Raw genomic sequence first — 6,719 nt, forward strand, 5'->3', positions numbered from 1 at the left:
ATCACATCTAACAACCAGGATCCAGATCTGTTCAAGATTCCAAAGCTTAGCTGATAGGAACAACAGTTTCATTCCTAATATTTCAACAGAATTATTACACTATTTCAACAGCAACCATTACTTTGGCCCCAAAGCAGCCAGAATTATCTCAGTGCTGGGAAACTTACAGAAGCTTCTCTTGAATGCTAACATTTAGTGAAATCATGGGAAGACTTATTCATTAACCAGTGTCAGTTTAATGAGAAATTTTGATTAGTATGAAGATGTCCTTCTAAATAAGATAAAACATATCTCCTGTACCTAACAAGATGAAAATAAACACCAATTACCACTTTCTGGCTATCTGTACTGTTTCTGGGTCCTTCATTTTACAATAGCAATGAGGGGCTTATTGTATGTATTTTACAGATGAGGATTCTAAGATTGAGAGGGTGAACAGTTGATCTTGCTTAGTCACTGACTTAGTAATGGGCGAATCTGATTCCAAAACCTATATTTTTCTTTGATCAAGTCTGCCTCTGTGAAGTGTCTATTCAGAAAACTCTCCTATAGGACACTCCAGGGGCCAGAAACAATTTGCCTCGGTCTTCTATGGCTTTTACAATACAGCACACCTGTATGTAGATGCGTATCTTTCATGTGTGCACGCAGACCTGTTTACATACATGGGATGGATGGATGGCGGAAGATGCACAGCCGACCTCCGTGCATTTCCTGAAAGGAGCCATCAAATCCATGCAGTCGGAAGCTCCATCAGTTAAACATTATCTAGGTGCTGACTCACGCTAACCAAACAGGGCGATAAAGCAGTTAGGTGTTGCTTTGGCTATTAGCCGTGAGCAGCTGCGACGCAATGCACCAAGTTTGTTTCCTCCCCAGTGTGGTGGTGAGTGTGGAAGGGTGTGCTGGGCTGGGGCCTCCGTCAGCCTGAGCTCCTGAGTGAGTAGGATGAAGTGGCCTACCTTGGGGTAGAAGATGAAGAGACTAGTAAACGTGCTGTGTGATCCACCGAGATGACCGGGTTGTTTGCTACTCATACAACCTAACTACACTGACTAATACAGTAATCAGCCACGCCCTCTTAGATGACAGTGGCAAATGTCCAGTCAGAAACAAGTGGGGGAGAGGTGTGCCTCATCCCAGGTAAGGATCTCATCTAGTTATATGAAAATCTCAATGACTCGCAACTCAGCCAATCAGAATTCAGGGAGTGTGTTTGCCTTTCTCCACCTCTGGGATGCTAGCCCAAGCCACTGTCACCTTCACATTATTGCGTAGCCTTCTTCCTCATCTGCTCTTGCCAGCTTCTCCTTCCTAGATCCAGTCCTGGTGTGCGCCCTTTGAAAGACTGATATTTCAGTTAACTACATGGGGAACCCCTTTCTGTGCTAGTGGTATTAATTATTTTTCATGAAAGGATAGTGACTTGGAGGTCAGGGCCAATCATTTCCATGAGCTCCTTCCTCCGAGCAGGCTGATCTTGGGGAGCTGCACCAAAGAGAAGGGCAGGTGGTGGCTTGGTGTACAGAACAAAAGGAGTAATTTCTGCAGGGGACATTTTTCCCAGCAGTGGTGCCCCGCCAGACTGTCACATATCCTAACTCCTGACGGTCCTTGGCACGCACAGTGCATCCTTGGTACTTCCTTAGTCAGAGGATCCCACTCTGGTTAACAGATCTCACCACAAACTAGTCTGATAATAAGATTGTAAAAGCTCTATTAGGAAATGTGGGGTATTAAAAACTAAATTAAACATCATTTTGAGGGTTTAAAGGGGAAGCTAGAAACATACACACATCTGGAAGGACTGCAAAGGCCCATGTGGTAAAGGCTTGGCCCTGCTTGACACTGTTGGGAGATGATAGAAACTCATCATCTAGAGGTGACACCTAGTGGGAGGCCTTCAGGTCTTTCGGGGAAAGTCCTTGTGTCCTTGAAGGAGGCAGTGCGTCCTCAGTCTTTTCCTCTCCTCTCCACTTCCTGGCCATGAGGTCAGCAGCCTTGCTATGCTGCATGAGGCTGTGGGGATGTGCTGTCCACTTCAGGGCCAAAGCCTTCAGGCCTGTGGGTCATGGATTAGATTCTCCAAAACTGTGAAAACTGTGACCAAAACGTTTCTTCTTATAAGTTGTTCACCTCAGATATTTGTTTACTAATGGAAAGCTAAACACACTCACCATCATTAAATTATTTTTCTTACAAGTATTTTGATAGTAAAGATATTTAATAGGTATAGCTTGTTACTGAACACTTAAAACTATTAGCTTGTATAATCAAAACAGAGAAAAATAATTCTAAATATTGATGAAGAAAGACTATATGGCATGTAAGAGGAAAAATGCAATCTGTTTATTCATAAATCAGGAAAACAAATTATATTATAAGTCATGGCCATGAGTAGTAAGTTGAGAAGCAAGATGGTGCCTGGGTGGTGGGTCATTTCTACCAAGCATGGCTTTCACTCTATATAGTCTTTTCTTTTTTAAAAAAATGTATTTAGTACAGAGTCTACAAGGTCTCACTACACAGGCAGGACTTGTAGTGATCCTCCTGTTTTCAGCTTCCCAAGGGCTGGGAGGACAGGCACGTGCCACCATGCCCAGTCTCAGCACACCCTGGGGTGGGGCCAGCACAGCACACCAGTGATCAAACACTGGTCCCTGTGCCTGCCTAAGCAGGTGCTTTAGTCTGCTGAGCTATCTGCCCGGCTCTTCTACTCAGTCTTTGCTCTTCCTTGTATGCTGCCACTGTCGGCTGTGATCATGTCAAAATCAAGGGTCCTGCCAGGCGTAGTGGTATGCATCCATAATCCCACCTACAGGGGAGGCTGAGATGGGAGGATCACAAGTTTGAGGCCATCCTCAGAAAATTAGCAAGATCCTGTCTCAAAATAGAATTTTAAGAAAGGGGTGTGGAAGTCAGTGGTACAGTGCTTGCTTCGATGCGCAAGTCTTTGGTTCAGTCTCCAGCACCACAGGCTAACATGGCATGTGATAAGTGCTATGACCCAAGCGTGTCCCCCAGAGTTCATGAGATATAACCCGGATTCCCAGTGAGGTCATATTGGGAGTTAAGGGTGAATGGGAGGCGTTTCGATTATGGGGGCACCATCATCATGAATGGAGTAATGTTATCTTGGGCTTCTTTATGAAAGGACGGTTTCTCCCCTCTTCCCTCTCTCATTGCCTTTTTGCCCTGGGACAACACAACACAAAGGCTCTCTCCAGCCAGTGGCCCCTTGGTCTTGGGCTTCCCAGCTTCCAGACCACGAGCTAATACATTTTCATTCACTGTGAGTTACCTACTCTCAGGTATTTTGTTATAGTAGCACAAAATAGAGTAAGACAATAGGTGTGACAAAGACTCTCCATTCATTGTAATTTTACTTCTTTTCACACAGAGATAGTGTGACTGGATGTAGCTACAGGACTTAAGGCTGATACTCACAATCACTACCACTTCTGTAAATCAACCAAAAACTAAAAAACTCCCCCAAAACAAAACAAAATAAAACAAACCAAAACCAAAAACAAAAACAGTCTGATCAGTGGGTGCTGAGTTATAGCTGCGTAGGAGCAAGAAGATCTGGTGTTCTTTTGTGCAGTTGGGTGACAATAGACAACAATGATGTACCATATATTTATTTATTTATTTTTTCATATATTTAAAAAAACCTAAAAACTGGAAGTTTAAATGAAAAGAATGAAATATTCATAGTAGGTGGAGAGGACTGCAGAAATGGCACCTCGCAAGGAGAAGGAAAAGAAGGAAGAGCAGGTCATCAGCCTCGGGCCTCAGGTGGCTGAAGGAGAGACTGTATTGGGTGTGTGTTACATCTTTGCATCCTTCAGTGATACGTTCGTCCATGTCACTGATCTCTCTGGCAAGGAAACCATCTGTCGCGTGACTGGTGGGATGAAGGTAAAGGCTGACTGAGACGAATCCTCCCTACCCGCTGCCATGTTGGCTGCCCCGGATGTGGCCCAGAGGCGCAAGGAGTTGGGCATCACCGCTCTGCACATCAAACTCCTGGCCACAGGAGGAAACAGGACTAAGACCCCTGGGCCTGGCACACAATTGGCCCTCAGAGCGCTCGCTCACTCGGGAATGAGGATCGGGAGGATTGAGGATGTCACTCCCATCCCCTCTGACAGCACCTGCAGGAAGGGAGGTCGCGGTGGTCACCGTCTGTGAACAGACTCAAATTGCTTTCCGTTAATAAATTACCTTCATTAAAAAAAAAGAAATATTCATAGTATAAATAAAGTATGACTGCTTAGGGGATAGATATGTTTAACCTGAGTTAACTATTTTACAGTATGATTGTGTGCTTAAATATGACATGGTACCTTGTAAATGTGTACAATTTTTACATCTTAATATATCAGTTAAAAATTCAAAATTAAAAAAGTGAAATAAATAAAAGGAAGCTGCTCTTGCTCTTTCTAATGCAAAGTGCCAGCCATAAGGGACAGGCTGCTGGGAGAATGGGCAGTGGCCATCACTGTGTGACATGACTTGTGATTCTCAAAGCTGCGCTTGTTGTCCCAAGGAGACAAGTACCTGCCATTTGTCTGGGCCGAGTGCTTGCTGGAGCGTGTCCCTTTCATATGGGGCACTTCCACATGGATGAATTCAGTCCTCCAGTCACGTGACTGGTGGCATTTTATTTGAAAATCAGTGAGGGGAAGGAAAAGGTTGTGGGTAAGGGGGAAAGAGAGGAAAAGGCAGTGAACAAAATGGAATAAGATAGACAAAACAATCTTTTCCATGTTCCCAAACGGCAACACTGGACGGAAAAGTTCCCGAATTGTTTTCGGAACTTCCTGTCTGTTGGTAGAGCAGAATAGTGTAGAGTATTGGAATGTCCCCAGAAAGAATAAAACTGGGCTTTCTGTCAGAATGATTGCTCTAGACAAAGTCGTAAACTGCGGAGGTAGAAGTCCACTCTGGAGCAAAGCTACAGAGAAAAGTGTTGGACCGTGGTTGGCGGGTGTGCCGGAGGGCAGGTGTCTCCACACTGAGGCGTTTTTCAACAGCTCCTGGCTTATCAGTTGCCAAGGAAACCACTAATCTCATCGCTGAAGTTCTAAGTGATTTGAGATGGAGAATGTTCACTTGAGCGCAGCATGCCCTCTGCCCCTTCTTCCTACACGCGCCTCTGTCCTCACAGCCGGAATGCTCCCCGCAGCGATGGGGCCACAGACTTCTGGATGTTCCCCCGATTCACCCCTGGGGCCGGGGCTGGTGCTGGAAACCCTAGCAGGCAGAGAATTCCGGCAGGTCTGAGATGAGTTGGTGTAAATGTTGGCACGGATCGGCTCACCTGTCGTGTGATTAAGTCATGGGGTTGCCGCTTGTTCTCTTTGGGACGAAGCCAGACAGCATTTGTTCAAGGGAAAAATAAGGCTCTGTGTGCCGTGTGACTGAATCAATAGAAACGGGCAAACAGAGTCCTGCAGAAGAAAGGCCTAAGAAAGTGGGCGGCGGGGATGAGCCGGCAGCTGTGTTGAAAGGTGTCTTAGTCAAAGATGGCTTGGCGGCAGGAAACAAAGGCCTGCTTAGCTTAGGTAGAGTGGGACTCGCTGTGTAGTGTCAGGGGACTCGCGGGGAGCCTGGAAGAAGGAGGCAGAAGCTGACATCATGGGAACTGGGAAACTGTCCTGTGGCTCCTTGTGCTCCGACCATTGTGCACTCCTCTCCCCTCATTCCTCTTTCTTGGAGGAATGAACCCTTGCAAGGCCTCTCTCCCTCCCACCACTTGGGCTTGAGCTGCTGTGATGCCCAGGGGATTCCGACTCGACACAGCCTTACCATTCTCTCCCACACGGTACCTAATACTTTCCCACAAAGTGGACTCTATCAGGGCTCCCGAAAGCAGGTATTCAGCACCAGTCCAAGCGCTTGTGGCCAGAAGAGAGGGTCAGAGCTTCCCCTGTCTGGCTGAGCAAGTTAGAGTAGGTTGTCTGAGGAAGAATAGGAAGGGTTGGAAGTGGAGACAATGAGTGAAGGCAGGGACAGACATTCTAGGATGAGCGGCTGGCATGGCACTTGCTAATCAAAATGAGTTGGGGCGGCTGCTGGCCATAGCAATGGTGTGTCAGTGTCTGTCTGTATTGGTGAGGTACTGGTGGTGGTAGGAGAGGCATGGGATTCTTTTGAGGGCAGCTCAGAACTGGCTGAGTTCCAGAAAATGAGGCTGGATGGTGTAGCAAGAGGAGGGTTAAAGGGCTGCCAAATGCATCAAGGGGTTGAGAAATGGAGAGCTCTGGTTCGCTGAGCCATTTGGAGGTTATTAGCAGGCAGAGATGCCCTCCAGGGAGAGAAGTCCTTGAAAAGGTCATGCTTGGGTAGGGAAAAGGGTGCTGAGTTAAACTTAGGTTTGGTTGTAACCAAGCTGGGTGTGATGCAGACTAAATATTTTAGTGAATGTTACTCACACATAACAGGAAAGAGGATCAGGTAATGGCACAGAGGAGTGCTGGGACTCAAAGAGAAGGCAAATATACCCACCGTCACCCAGGATCGGGTGGGGGAGGGAGAGCAGGCAGGCGGAGGAAGAGGCATCTGCTAAGCACACAGCAGGCCAGAGAAAGGTGGAGGGTGAGCTGCTTCCTGGGGGACGGGGCTGGGGAGGGGAGGAGTTGCTTCCAGTGCACAGGACAAGGGTGTGATATGGGGCTAGGAGCTAGGAGTGCTGACTGTGAGGGCTGGATGCA

At 46.9% G+C, this 6,719-nt stretch overlaps 1 pseudogene; it reads left to right on the forward strand.

Moving 5' to 3' along the window:
• Positions 1 to 852: 852 nt before the first annotated feature.
• LOC101576586 lies at positions 853 to 4,336 on the forward strand (annotated as a pseudogene).
• The last annotated feature ends 2,383 nt before the right edge of the window (positions 4,337 to 6,719 follow it).

Source organism: Octodon degus, unplaced genomic scaffold, assembly GCF_000260255.1.
Source record: "Octodon degus isolate 3935 unplaced genomic scaffold, OctDeg1.0 scaffold00023, whole genome shotgun sequence".
In the NCBI taxonomy this organism is placed as follows: domain Eukaryota; kingdom Metazoa; phylum Chordata; class Mammalia; order Rodentia; family Octodontidae; genus Octodon; species Octodon degus.